Consider the following 15,455-nt stretch of genomic DNA (forward strand, 5'->3'; position numbering starts at 1 on the left):
CCATTTTGATTAAATGTAATTTGAATAGGAGACTGGTGAAATACGACAGTGTTTGTAATAGACGTGTGAGCTGTTTTTGGTTGTAGGCTAGGTTGCAAGAAGAAGTTATTGAGTCAATCTGACTCGTAACTAAAAATTTACAAATACTGAGCTATAAGGATAGAGGGTAACATAGTCCCCTGGCTTCAGGATCCCTGTTTCCTGTTGCCTTTGTTCTCTCTGCCCGATTTCTTCCCCGCCTCCACTCCACCTCGCTTTCCAGCCACTCCCACCTTTTTGCCCCACTAGCTTCCTCAGTGGAGGTATTATCTCCAGGCAGCCTGCCCATGGGGTCCTATAAGCTCCCACAGGAACTATGTCTTGTTCCTAATTTTATCTCCAGCACCTAGCACTGTGTGCTTATTAGGGCCCAATTAAAAAAAAAAAAACTTAAAATCGTTATCAAGGAGGTGAGATTGAAGGGTTAAAGGAGCAAAGGACTAGTCACACTGGGAAGAAGAGGTTCAAAGAGGATTTGTGACCCTGCGTCTGGTAGGGTGGGGCTGGTGGGTTTAACACCCGAGCCCCTGGCAAAGATGATGGAGTTCCTTCAGTTCTTTTCAGCAAACATTTGGTAGTCAGGTAAGACCAGCTAGACCTGAGGCCTGGAGTCAGTCAGGTAGTTAGTCATGTGCCTCAATCCCGATGAGAGCCAGGGGCTTAAACGAAGTGAAGGCATGTCTGTGAAAATGCTTTGTGTAGCTCTAAGCACAGAAGCATGAGCACTGTGATCTGCTTAAAAAGAAAAGCAGCGGCTTAGACCTTGTAGTGATCTTAGCAAAGCTCTTCTCCCGTAGCTTTCTGGTTGTTAAGGTGGTTCTCTCAAGGGCACCAGTCTGTGCTAGAGGTCATTGCAGTGCAGTGGGGAGAGAGAGGGAGCTCTTTCTGGAGAGGACTCAGCTCGCCTTCTTAGCATCTTGTTGCTAGGCAATAGCTCCTCCAGCGAAAGCTCATCTCCCTCCTGAAAGATGGAGTAGGTCTTGTTGAGGGAAAGGCCATTTGTGTGAACTGGACCATATGCAAACAGTATTTTGCTCTAATCTTCAAAATTGCCTTATTCTATAAGGAAGACAAATGATTCCTACTTAAAATCCTGTTACTTGGCAACCAGATGCTACACCTCCTCTCTCTTTGTTACAAAGCAATATACTTCCTTTTTAATCTTGCTGATTTATTTTTACCTTTCCACCCATATGCCTTTCCAAATTGATTTAATGAGATTCAGTAAGGCATTGTTTTGTGGTAGTATTTCCCTAGATTGCTGAATTCATTTCCATTTGAAAAATTACTTCGGATCGGCAGCTTCTAGGCCGCACCTAGCATATTGCTCTTAGTGCATATTCCATGATGATAAAATCTAATGGGTTGTCAATTTGATGGGCCAATATTCAAAGAATATGTATTTTTTAAAGGAAGTGTAGACAGGTTGGTACTGAAAATCCTACACATGGTTTGTTAGACTCTAAAACTTAAAAAATCAATATAGAATAATTATCTTTTTCAAAACTGCAAAATATCCATCAGACTCTAAAAGCCTTTTATATTAACTTTTCAATATTTTAAATTGTTGGTCAATTTAGAGAGCAAAATTTGCAATTTGCTTTTATTCTTATCTCATAATAATGTCACAAACTTTTGGAAATTAGTGGCCAAATTAACATAACCACATACTATTAATCTTTTTTTTTTTCTGGAAGATTTCTAAATTTATAAATAGAGAAGTTTTAACTTAAAACCAAGGAGTTTTAAAGTTCTGTTCTCATTGTTATTGTATGATTTGCAGAGTAGATTCTTGTGTTTATTACAAAGATTTTTATCTTTCATCCTGGAGATTTGACATATGATTGCCACCCAACGCTAATAATTCTCACGAGAAGTTTGAAAAACTCTTGCATACTGAGTGAGTTGAGTGAAGTTGAAAGGATTTCCTGTGACATTTGGCTTTTTAATTTTCTTTCCCTCCCTCCTTCATCTGTCAGCTCCCTCACATTTGTTGATTTTCTTTCTCTGCTAGTTAGCATTTTGGGGTCATAATAAAACTCCAGTTGAACCAACTTAAGCAAAAAAAAAAAAAAAAAGGTTTGTTTATGGTAGACCTGAATAACCCCAAACCAGGGTCTGCAGTGCCTCAGGGCTTTTTCTCCTTCTCTCATTCCTGCTTCTGTGATCGTGCTTCACTCTCCTACCCTATCTTTATGTCTGTGTCTGTACCCATGACTCTCAGTAGCTTCCTAGACCATATCTTCCTAGTTTAAACAGAAAGGAAAGTGTTCTAAGTGACTAATATTTATATCCCAGGAAAGATAATCTGAGGTCACATACATCCTCGAAAACCAAATCTTGTGGCCATGAGAGCAGAGAAATGAAAGAAAGCAGTTCTGCAATGGTGGAGGAATATGGTGGTGCAGTGGATTTCAAGGAGGGGAGTACGAAGCAAATAAAACTAGAAGTAACCACTGCTCCATCATTTGCCTTGTACTTTGAGAAAAAGGTGGGTTAGACATACTCCGGGCCTATAAGGAGCGGAACATCTCATGACAACAGGTTTATAAACTGATACCTTTAATACAGTGCACTTGTACAATAATTAAAGTTTTCACATAGTTATCTGGGACTTTAGAGAAGGTGAACCAACTTTCCTAGGAATAGGGAGATAGGAAGTGAGAGGAAGTGTACATGGAGGGAAGAGGAGGGAGTTGTTGCTAAGAAGCCTTTATATAGTGATACTTCTGTGTACACTGAATCTTGAAAAATATATAGGAAAATGTCAGGTCAACAAAGGAGCAGGACATTTAGGCAAAGCGAGCAGCAAAGACAAAAGGAGCATGCATGGTATGTTTATGAAATGTTAGGGGTTCGGTATAGGTCGAGCAAAGAGTAAATGCTGGGGCTTGCTGGGAGGCGTCTGCAAAGAAAAACAGGGATGGTGCTGTGAAGGGCCTTTTGGGCCATGATAAGGAGTTTCAGTTTATCTTGTATGTGGAAAGGCATCCTGAGAGATTTTCAGTCTAATATAAAAAATCTGGTTGGGCATTGGTGTTGGTAAGGAAACATTATTGTGGTTCAATATTTAAAATGAAAATGGAAAATACACTGGAGTCTACATTTTATTATTTATTTATTTTTTCCTTAAAGATTTTATTTATTTATCTGACACAGAGAGAGGGAACACAAGCAGGGGGAGTGGGAGAGGGAGAAGCAGGGTCCCCACTGAGCAGTGAGGCCAACATGGGGCTCATGACCTGAGCCGAAGGCAGATGCTTGACGACTGAGCCACCCAGGCGCCCCTGGAGTCTACATTTTAAATCTGCCTGGGGATCACCTGGAAGTGGACGCCACAGTCCAAACTCCTTAATGATTATTAGTTTAAAAGTAGTGCTGCCAATTTTTTCAAGATGCTACACACAGATTAAATAATAATATTTATATAGCAAACTGGGAGAGCCTGGGCAGGGTATTGATAGCCAGAGGTCACCAGCACAGGAGTCCTGGCTGCTTTGGGAGCCATGAGGGGTAAAGAGATGGATCCCTTCTCAGACCATAACCCGTTAGCTTCACACTAGTTGAGAAACTCTAGTGTACAGATCTGAATTAGAGTAAGGACATGCTGTCAGCAGAGTGGCAATCACCTGTTTTGATAGGGAGTACAAATAGTGTTGAGACTTGTTGATCGCAGTGAATTAAGATGGGGAATGTTTGACCCCTTGAAGATCTTTTTTTTTTTTTTAAGATTTTATTTATTTATTTGACAAGGAGAGAGAGACAGCAAGAGAGGGAACACAAGCAGGGGGAGTGGGAGAGGGAGAAGCAGGCTTCCCACTGAGCAGGGAGCCCGATGCGGGGCTCGATCCCACGACCCTGGGATCATGACCTGAGCCGAAGGCAGACGCTTAATGACTGAGCCAGATTTCACATTATGTGCTTCTTAACTAACAGGAAATTTTTATAGACAAAAACTTACACGTAGGTGAAATGTGTTTCAAAATGTGCATGTTTTATTATTACTCGGGTATAGCCAGGCCAATAGTTCAGGAGACAATTGTCATTGAAAGGATAATTACTCAGTTTCCAAGAGGAGAGGGCACGTGGGGAAGCCACGGGGTCAGTCAGGAGGCAGAGGGAGCAGGGGAAAATGTGGGCAAGAGCCTTTTTTAGGGGGCACCTGGGTGGCTCAGTCTGTTAAGCGCCTGCCTTCGGCTCAGGTCATAATCCCGGCTTCCTGGGATGAGTCCCACGTCGTCAGGCTCCTTCCTCAGCGGGGAGCTGCTTCTCTCTCTCCCTCTGTCCTCCCCCGGGCTTGTGCTCTCCCTCTGTCAAATAAATAAATCAAATTTATATATATAAAAAAAGAGCCTTTTTTAGATTCTAAAAAGAGGCTTTTTTAGATTCTTTGGGAAGAAATAGGTGAGGCAGGGTAAGCAGGCTTAGGATGGGTTAGTTTGAATGGTTTTAGCAGGCCCTGAAGTGTAGGGGATATCCCTGGGGTGGGGGTGGGGGGGGCGGATAGAGGCCCAGAATGGGAAAGCCAATAGAGAAGGTAGTTGGGGTATGGACACTGGATGTGTTAGTTTGCCTATGAAAGGCATGTCCCAGGCAAATTGTTCGCTATCTCTAGGAATTAGCTAACCCTCAAAGATCAGTTCCCTTAGTGTCAGCAAGATGTCAAAGCATTAGAAATTCAGAAAATAAAAATCCAGAGATTAATACAAAAAAGTAATACTCTTGTACTATCTTCAACATTTTTACATTCTACGTTTTGCTAAAATTTTAGTAGAATGAAGGCAAAAATTAAGATTTGATCATATTCTAGAAGCAGATGTTGAAAAGAAAATATAAATAAGATTTTGATAGAAGGTGCGTTTATACAATAATGATAAAAATTGTATAAACCATAAAATATCTTCTTTTTTATTGTCTAATGGCAAAAATAATCTTGATTTGCTGATAAAATGAGCTACTTAAACTCAAACTATTATGTGAAATTAATGTTTGACATCTCCATAAGCCGTCAGTTGTCTTAAAATGGAAAGATTACTTATTAAGAGAGAAATATATAATTTGAAATAGTAGTGACTAACTCAAAACTTCTTTGGGCATACTTTATGAATTTGTTGGCAGATCTCTTTTTCCAATAATGCTCTGCTAAGGTAAATTTTAAAATTAACTTTTATTTCCCAAGTATCCACCAGCTGGGCAGTAGAGGTAGGTAAGTAAGGAGCATGATGGGTAGGAGTGGGAAGCTTGTCTGAAACTTATAAACACACAGGAGTCATCCATTTCATCTCTATGTAAATCATTGGTTCATCATACAAAGGACTTTCAAACACTGCAAAACATTTAGAAGATTTAAAAACCTTATGCAGATCCATGTATCTGAGATATACCTATGTATAAAATAAAATATGTGGTTAATAGAAGTGCATTATTGTAATGGGAACTTTTTGTATAGTCTTACCTGTTATAATTCATAGTTTAAGTATGTACTGTAATTATCTCCCTGTGGTGATTTTATTTTTCATTTTGTCATTATTTTTCAGATTTTCTAAATGGTACACTTATCCCATATATCAAATAGAAATGTAGTCATAAAAATGCTCCAAACAAGTAGGTCTTTGAACTAAATTCAGACATTTGCATTGTATATGCTGTTTAAAATTTATTTCTTCAGTCTCCTAGGCTGCTTAGTGTAGTGATACATATGAAATTTATCAATTTTCTAAAGTGTAGCTAGGAAAATTCTGAATTTATGATGTTCATAATATTTTTACTGGCACTAGATATGCATCAGCAAGCATATTACAAAAACCACCTGAATTTTTGTTCAATTTATTATTAGAAATATTATAGCTCTACTGACCACAATTAACCTGTGAGTTTTTCTCTGTGCTCCTTTTCTTTAAAACAAAAAACAAAAAACCTATTTATATACCAATTTAATTAGAAGAAAATAGAATTAAAGCCTTTATCATTGACTTATTATCCTGATTTATTTGGTATTTGTGGTTGAGGTACTGGGATCTCAATTCATGGAAACTTCGTGTTAGTGAAGTGAGAAGTTGGAGAAAATGCTGTCTGGTCTCACAAGGGAGGTACTACATAAGAATGATAGTACAAAGTAAACATTTTTAAATAATGTACCTTGATTCTAGGAATTAGATGTTTAAACATATTCTCAAGAAGAGATTTCATCAGAGGATCATTAGGATGGCAGTGCTAGAGGTACAGCTGACTTAGGAAAAAGGACAATATTTTAGAAGTAGTATCTAGGCTGAATTATAGAGAATTTACAGGAAATTACAGTAGTTAATAACACAGTGCCTCCAATTATGATGAATCTTTAAACTGAATTTGTTTTGGAATCTGCATGTATAATGTTGCTAATGCAAATATTTTATTTGTAATAGCAGAGATGGAAATGTCCTGTTACATCATCTCCTGCCAGTGCAAAATAGACTCCTGAAGTCCGCTTATGATGGCTTTGTTCATACAGTACTGCTTTAACGTTGTTGGGTCAAATGCAATAGTGCTTTAATGTAGAAGGTAGTTATTCTGATGTGATTGTCCTATGAAACACAGCGGTAGGGTCAAATGTCACCATTGTCCTTTTCAGGTAACCCAGTTACCTGTTAGGTGACTCAGCAGAGGTGTCAAAACCACATAAACTGCCTGTACAACACTCAAAACTGCTTCATGAATCTTTGATGCTCTTTAGGTTGATATGTAAATTACCTAGCTCAGCGTGTTCAAAGAGTCACTATGCAGCCACATCAGAGATCAAAAGCATTGTGAGTTGGTTATTCTACTGAACTTCAAAGATTAATAAAAAATCATGAAGAAAGTTAAATGAAAAATATTTTATATTTAATACCAGGAACTCTTGAAAAATAGAAGGCGTAAAGTCTCGGCTGAACTAAAGCTTTTCTTGTTTGAAAGTTCTCCAGCTCATCCTCCCTGCGATGCTCCTGACTCTCAGTCCCTGTGAAGATGCAGATGAAGAGGAATTCTCACAATGCCACCACAGTATGAAACCAAAACTTAACCTAGTGCCAAAATCTGAGAGGAAGATTTGGTAACTGGAAGAACGGTGAAAAGGGATTTTATTTATTTTTTTCTAATATTTATTTATTTATTTGAGAGAGAGAGAGCGAGAGAGAGCACAAGCGGGAAGGAGCAGGAGAAGCAGGCTCCCCACTGAGCAGGGAGCCTGATGCGGGGCTCGATCCCAGGACCCTGGGATCATGACCTGAGCCGAAGGCAGACGCTTAACGACTGAGCCACCCAGGTGCCCCCTGTCTTTTCCCTTTCTTGATGCTGACCTTTGAAACACAAAAGTTTTTTTTTTTTTTTTAAGATTTATTTATTTATTTTAGAGAGGGAGTGTGCGCGTGCGTGCACAGGAGCAGGTGGAGGGGCAGAGGGAGAGAGAGGCGAAGCAGACTCCCCAGTGAGCCGGGAGCCCAAAATGGGGCTTGATCTCATGACCCTGAGATCATGACCTGAGCCAAAACCAAGAGTCTGTTGCTTAACTGACTGAGCCACCCAGGCGTCCGAAAAGGGATTTTAAAGTGCGAGAAATAGACTCCTACTTTTATGATGTTTTACTATGATTTTATCTCCTTGAAAGGGGTAGAAAAATGATTTTTTTTTCTTCTTGAGGCCACCTTGTCACTTCTTCCCTCCAGATGCACTCACATGAGAGGGTCTGAACCCACAAAAACCTGGGGCAGGACTAAACTGCTCTTCTTGTCTCCCCCCAAGTCCCATATACACGGTAAAGGCAGTCGAGGGGATATTAGGCAGGAGGAGGGTGGTTGTGTAGAGTATTTACTGGAGATTTCATGTTGCATTCTAGCAACCATGCTCCATACAAGTCAAGTCCTGTAGAGAGGATGCCTGGAGCCCTGGTATCAGTCCTTTCTGTGACCTGTAGTGTCCCGACTCCACTGTGAATAGGATGGGAGAGCTAGTGAACACGATGGGTAGTGGAAAGTCCCACTTCAATGCAGAGGGATCTCACTAGATTAAAAGCTACTAGTATACCGAGAGTGGGTCTGAGAACATATTTATTTACTTGCCATAACATTATAGATCATAAGAGAGAGATTGTATTAGGACAGAGCTGAGGGTGGGGGCAAGGGTTAATTTGCTTATTTGCCATCACTAAATGTTTTCTATCAATAAATGTTGAAAATCTAGACAGGCATGAATTACTCAGTGTTGAATAACTGAAGAGAAAAAGAAATCCATCTTAGAAATTATGAAAAATTACCTGGGAAAGAAAGACCTCAGAGAAAAAGGGGCACCTGGGTGGCTCTGTTAGTTAAGCGTCTGCCTTTGGCTCAGGTCATGATCTCAGGATCTCAGGATGGAGCCCCGCATCGGGCTACCTGCTCATATATATGCAAGCTGAAATGATAATTCAATATCTGGATTAAAATTCACACTGGAGACAGTAAAAGACAGATTTGACACTGCAGAAAATTGCATTAGTAATGTGAACAATGAGTAACTTTCTCAGAATGTACAGAAAAAGGCAAAATAGTAAAAAAAGATGAGGAGGGCAATGATAGATCTGACAAGCCAAAAATGGAAAGTCAATCTCAAGATTATACATGTTCTAGAGACTAGAATAATTGGATCAGAAGCACCCATAAAAGATAATTGTTGAAAAATGTCCTGGGTTGATAATGGCAGTTAAAGGGGTTCTCTATGTTCCAGACAAAAATCAACACAAAGAGATCTATAGGTAGGCACATTTTGGTAATACTTTAAAAAAAATTCCCAGTAGATTTATAAAATACTTCAAAAACATTGAGGTCATAAAAAGCAGCTCCTTTGTAATAATGAAAATCACGAAAGACAAATATCATGTGATTTCACTCATATGTGGAATTCAAGAAACAAAACAGATGAACGTAGGGGAAGGGAAGGAAAAATAAAATAAGACAAAATCAGAGAAGGAGACAAACCATAAGAGACTCTTAATTCTAGGAAACAAACTGAGGGGATGGGGTAACTGGGTGATGGGCATTAAGGAGGGTACGTGATGTAATGAGCACTGGGTGTTATAAGTAACTGATGAATCACTGAACTCTACCTCTGAAACTATATGTTAATTAATTGGTTTTAAATAAAAAGAAAAGAAAAAAATCATGATGACATTGGATGACTCCTCCACTATGTACATATTGGCAGAAAGATAATGAAACAACCAACTTAGTACTAATTTTCTATAAAACTCAGAGGGGAAAAAGATTTAATTCAAAAATTTTATAGAAAACCAATTCTTTTATGAATAAAGACAGCAAAATTTATTTTTACATAAGGAAATTCTCAGAAAATATATCACCCATGTATTTTTAAAAGTAACAGGAAAATACACATCAGTGAACCAGAAGACAAATCAAAAATTAAGAATTCAAAAATGACAATGTTACATGAAAAGTATTTAGGGCCCGACCTTTACTCTTTGTGGAGTCCGAATATATTAATCCTGTGGAATTTAGTGTTTACAGGTGGATTTGGAGTCCCGGTTAGCGTGCTACTTCTCCGTACTCCCCCCAGCTCTTCCTATCCCTTTCCAGTACCAGGAAATCTGAAGCACCTGCAATGTTCACTGACAAGCCGTTCAGAAGGGCCATCTTAACAACACAGCTTAACAACACTGAAGCCTGACTGGCTTGGTTAAGTCCAGTTGCCGAAAATCTGGTTATATGAGAAAGTTGTTTAACCTATCTCTGCCTTAGTTTCCTTGTCTGTAAAATGGGGGTAATAGCAGTACCTGTCTCATAGAGTTAATAAGAAGTAAATAAGTCAACAGACACTGACATTAGCTATTGTTATTTCAGACTTCGAAATAACACTTACTATGATATATTTTACGTGTGTAAATTAGAGAAATGAATAAAAAAACCACATAACAATCTTCTCTGATGGGAAGAGAGTACAATACACATTTTATTTTTATTTATTTTATTTTACTTTAAAAAAATTTTTTTATTTATTTGAGAGAGAGAGAGAGGGCACAAGCAGAGGGAGCGGCAGAGGGAGAGAGAATCTCAAGCAGACTCCACACTGTGCAGGGAGCCCGCCGCGCGGGGCTGGATCCCAGGACCCCGGGATCATGACCTGAGCCGAAGGCAAACGCTTAACGACTGAGCCACCCAGGCACCCCTAGAATACACTTTTTATACTGTGTAATGCAGACCAGGCACAACATGAATCCCTTCTCTGCCACTTTTTAGTAGTGTGAATTTGAACAAATTACTGGAACTCTCTGAACCTCAATTGTTTTCATCTGTAGAATGGGGTTATTGATATTTAATATATAGGTAGGGTGACCAGCTCATCCTGTTTTCCTCTGTATGTTTTCAGGTTTTTCGCACCTGAAGTTTCACATCCTAAAAACCCCTCAGTGCAGACAAACTGGGACCACTGGTCACTCTATTACAGGGTTGTTGAGAAGATCTGACAAGTATGTAGCATATGATCTTAAAACCTAAGTGTTTTCCATTATTTATATTCGTTTTTGTAATAAGGCTTCAAAATCCAGTGTGTATCTTATATGTCCCGCATGTAATTTGTACTCACCACATTTTAAGAACTCAGTCACCACAGATGGCTAGTGGCTACCATGTTGGACAGCCCAGCATTAGACTGGTGCTGGAATAAGTCAAAGAGATAGGTACCTCCCAAAATTGGTTCTTTTCTCTGCCAAGAAGACGATGATAATTTTTCCTCTTTCTTATTTCACATACTCATTCAAAGTTTCCAAATCTGTGAGTTCTTTGTGAAGTCAGATATTGTAGTTAGATGATGAAGTAAAAGGATGTTAGTTTATCTCATATTTGGGATTATCCACAACATTGATCAACAACTTGGTGTATATGTAAGGTTTTATTCAACCATTTTGCTGAGAGAAACCAAGCCAAAATGCATACAGCTAGGAAAGCCTGTGGCTTTTTTTTATTGCTCACTTGTTTTTAAATGGTTTATACGTAGGGGCTCCTGGGTGGCTAAGTCAGATAATTTGATTATCTTGATTTCCGCTCAGGTCATGATCTCAGGGCCCTGGGATTGAGCCCTGTGTTGGGCTTCCTGCTCAGGGGGAGAGTCTGCTTGAGATTCTCTCTCGCCCTTCCCCCCACTCATGGGTTCTCTCTCTCTCTCTCTCTTTCTCTCTCTAAAATAAATAAATAAGTAAATCTTAGGAAAAAAATGAATGGTTTAAACATAGCCTGTATTTACAAATTATTCTGGGCTAGAGAGCAACCTTGATTCTTCGGTCATCCTTTTATTTTTTTGGTCTGAAAACACTGTTTGCTCAAGAGGTTTTTAATCACAACAAGAAATACAAAATGGTGGTAGCTTAAGTTTAATGCTTTCAAATTTTGACATCAGTTGTCTATACCCCAGACAACTAGGATTAGGTCATAGAGATATTTGTTTTGTGATCCTAATGGATATCAGAAACTTGCCAAGCTTTTCCTTAGTCATTGCTAAATTTTAGAAATTCTGCCTTAGACCTATGAACCCCGCACGTTATATAGTCAATAACAGTATCATTAAAGAAGGAAATGAAGGCAATTGGATCTTATCTTCCTCTAATACTGAGTCCGGGTTATAAGATGAAAAGATAGTCCTTTTTAAAATTTCTTAATATCCTATAAGCTCTAATTATACACATTTAATGAAACCAGGAGAACCAGCTCAAATTAGGCTTAGTTTTTTCTACATATTTCTGAACTTGTTCAGTGATTTTAGAATAGATTCTAAAATATATTCTCCGGTTATTTTATATTAAAGGTAGGAGGTAGATGTTGAGACCATCTGGCCTAGGGTGGCAAGTTCCATCTCAGATCCCAACCCTAATTGATTATTAGTGGCTCTGTGTAAGGCTCTGCTAAGGAGAACTGTGAGTCTGGTATAGTTCTCTGTTAAAGATCGACTAAAGATGTTGGCCTGGGCTGTGGGAAGCGGGAGCACATATGCACGTCGTTACCTCTCATTAACAGCAATCCTCACAGAGAGGGAGCTCCTCACCTAGTAGGGGAAAGGTGATAGAGGTGCAATCATTATTTCAGCAGACTGTCTGGAGCTGCGGGCAATATTGTGTGGAAAACTGGGTCAGCAGGATGCTAAGCCGGAAGGAAAATTTGCTGTTGGAATTCTGCAAAGAGAGTTATAATCCTGGCACAAATGCTCCCAGGAGCCATTCTTAGGGAAACAGCTTGCCCGAGCATACTGTAAGTGCCAGCATGTTTGTTTATGTTACAACCGGTGGGCATTAGCAGAGTGTGGAATGATGATGCCAAAGAAGGTCAATTTTAAAAAAGGGTAGTGTCAATATCATCCATATGTGTAAGACAGTATCACAATATCCTACGGTCAATTTTATCAGCATTTTAATGGAGAGTAGTTTATATTTGGGTCTTACAAAAATATTGTCTTTGAGATGTACAATCATAGACTATATAAGAACTACAAGTAATTTTGTGTAATCTGTCTTCATTATTTAGCAAATAGACAAATGGTCCAAGAAAGATGGGTGAACTCCAAGATCCAGGAGTTTATATGTATCAGAACTGTGTCCAGAATAAAGCCTCCTGGTTCTGACAGTATTTGATTTCTTTTTTGCCCCCAAGATTTATTTATTTCAGCAAGAGAGAGAGAGAGAGAGACGAACAGGAGGGGGATAGGTGGGAAGGGGAAGAGGGAGAGGAGAAGCAGACTCCCTGCTGAACAAGGAGCCCAACATGGGGCTCATCGTGAGGCTCGACATAGGGTATGATCCCGCGACCCTGAGGTCATGACCTGAGCCGAAATCAAGAGTCAGATGCTTAACCAGCTGAGCCACTCAGGCACCCCAGTATTTGATTTCTGTAAGGGATCACAATCTGAGTATCAGAGGCCTGCTAGGACTCCTTAAAAGTTATTTATTTCATTTTATTTCCCATTAGTAGAAGTTTCCTAAGATTATTTTGGACAGGTAGCTTTTTATTGACTTTAAAGTTCCCTAGGATAGCCTGTTGTTTCTGTCACTTAAATATAAAAGGAAAATGATTTTCTTTATCTCTTACCTGTCTTCTGCTTCACTACTTTCCTTGAACCACTTATTTTAAAGAAAAGGATTCATTAACATTTTCATATATTACCTCATCTTTTTAAGTATATAAATAGTTTCAATGTAGTCATATAGTTTAGGTAAGAAAAATCTATAACTAGTAAAAATTATGTATTTGTAATATATAATTTAGAGCTCTCTTCTATTGCATCTTAATGTCTAGTGACTGGATGACTCAGTGGAAAAAAGACCATTAATCATATGTAAAATTCAGTTTGGGAGTGCAATAAAATGTCTTGGTTTTAACCAAAACATAATATCTGTATTCATTCATTAAGCATTTTGGGTACTATGTATTAGTTACTAGGTACAGTGAAAAATCAACATGAAATACACATACAATACTCATAGTTTGAGGGTAGAATGCACAAATAAAAATTAAAATGCTGTATTTCATATAAATAACATGGATAAAATGCTATTGGAGTACAGAAAATATAGTCTGAGAAGACTTCACGGATGAGATGCCATCTGAACCTTGCAGATAATTTCCAATGCAGACAAGACATACAAGAGAAGGGACATAAGCAAAAATAAGGAGATATAATGCCATTTTTAAGTAACAATGAATAGTCTGGTATGATTAAAATGCAGGGTGTATGGGATGAAGTGGCAGAAGATGATTCTAGAAAAGTATATTGTATACTGGGGTTATATCCTTAAGACATGGACAGTCATCATACTTTTTTAAACAGGGAAGTGGTAAAACAAGATGTATATTTACAGGGGTGCCTGGGTGGCTCAGTCAGTTGAGCGTCTGCCTTCGGCTTGGGTCATGATCCCAGGGTCCTGGGATCAAGTCCTGCATCAGGCTCCTTGCTCAGCGGGGAGCCTGCATCTCCCTCTGCCTGCCGTTCCCCCTGCTTGTGCTCTCTCTATCTCTCTGACAAATAAATAAATAAATAAAATCTTAAAAGAAAAAAATGTGTATTAACAAAGATCACAGTAGTGGTAGCATGGAGGGTAGATTGAAGAGGAGAGAGGTTGCAGAGAACTGAAACTGGGCATGGCTCAGGGGCCCCATGGTCTCTTATTTTTGCTTCATTCTTCCTTGTTCTCTTTCTACTGATTCATTTTATTTATACATTGTTCCAATTCCTTACGATAGCTTATAAGGTTGGTCATGATCTGGCCCCTGTCTGCCTTCAAGGCTTGGTCCACCCTACTCTTCCCATTCCTCACCAGGGTCCAGCCTCCTGGTCTTCCATTTTACTCCTGTTGCAAACTCCTTCCTATCTCAGAGGTTTTACACATCTGGTGCCTCCTGCCTAAACTATTTATTCCCTCCCCCTTTGCATGGCCAACTAATTATTTTTCAAGTTGCAGTTTGGAGTTACTTCTTTGAGGGACCCCTTCTCTATAGTTCCTTCCCTCAAAACACATAGGCATGAATGCAGAACATATCCCACGTCCAGTCCTTTTACATCCCTTCTTAGTCTTCTCCGGTACAAGGTCCTAGAAAAGGAAAGCCTCATCTAGATTTGGAAATAATTCCTCATGCAGTTGTTTGCTTATGATCACACTCCTTCACCAGGAAGGCTTTTGGATGGCTCATGTGTTGTTTGTTGCTTTATGTGCTCAGTAAATCTTTTTGAATAAATGAACATGGTTACCAGTCTAGGGGCTACTCATCATTATTACCCAGAACCAACGGGCTGTAGTCTTTGTATGTGTGAGACAGAGGGAGAGAGAAGAGAAAGGTTCTGATTTGGTTACTCTTGCATTATGTTTTTGTATCTGCGGATGGAGGTGTCAGGGTTACTGGGTGTGAGGCTTACTCAGCAGGAGTGACAGTTGCTTAGGAGACTTAGTGACATTGGGAATGGCATGGCAGATACTCTCAAGTATACTTAACATGTTGGTAACCAGATAGGAGGAGCTGAGAAGTTCACAGATATGTAGCAGACATTTAAAAACAAAAAGCAAACTATACAGATGGAGATTGACTGACCATGCAAAAATGAGGGCTTGAAATTATTTGGATTCTATTCGATGACTAGCTGCGAGTCAGTGGTGTGATGCTGCCATTTGAAAGTTCAATGTCTGAAATATGTGAGTGGGAGGATGTTATGTAACTACTTCCCATGGTCATCATTTGCCATAATGCTCTAGGCTCCTCTCCTTATCATCAAATGGTAAAAGAGAAAAGACTGATGTAGAGATGAATAACAAAAATTAATACTGTGAAAACTGTACTTAGAATAATGCGAAGAAGAATATTTAGAAAGATGTAAGCTTTAAAGTTGATTTGATTTTTAAAAAAGTTTTTAAGCATAGCCTATCAACCCAACAG

General features: G+C 39.0%; 1 long non-coding RNA gene across 1 annotated transcript in view; it reads left to right on the forward strand.

The window, feature by feature from the left end:
- LOC118534507 (uncharacterized) overlaps window positions 1-15,455 on the forward strand; it is a 32,413-nt gene that overhangs the window by 340 nt on the left and 16,618 nt on the right. The gene's annotated exons all lie outside the window — the stretch shown is intronic.

The sequence above is a fragment of the Halichoerus grypus genome, chromosome 4 (genome assembly GCF_964656455.1).
Source record: "Halichoerus grypus chromosome 4, mHalGry1.hap1.1, whole genome shotgun sequence".
NCBI classification, from domain to species: domain Eukaryota; kingdom Metazoa; phylum Chordata; class Mammalia; order Carnivora; family Phocidae; genus Halichoerus; species Halichoerus grypus.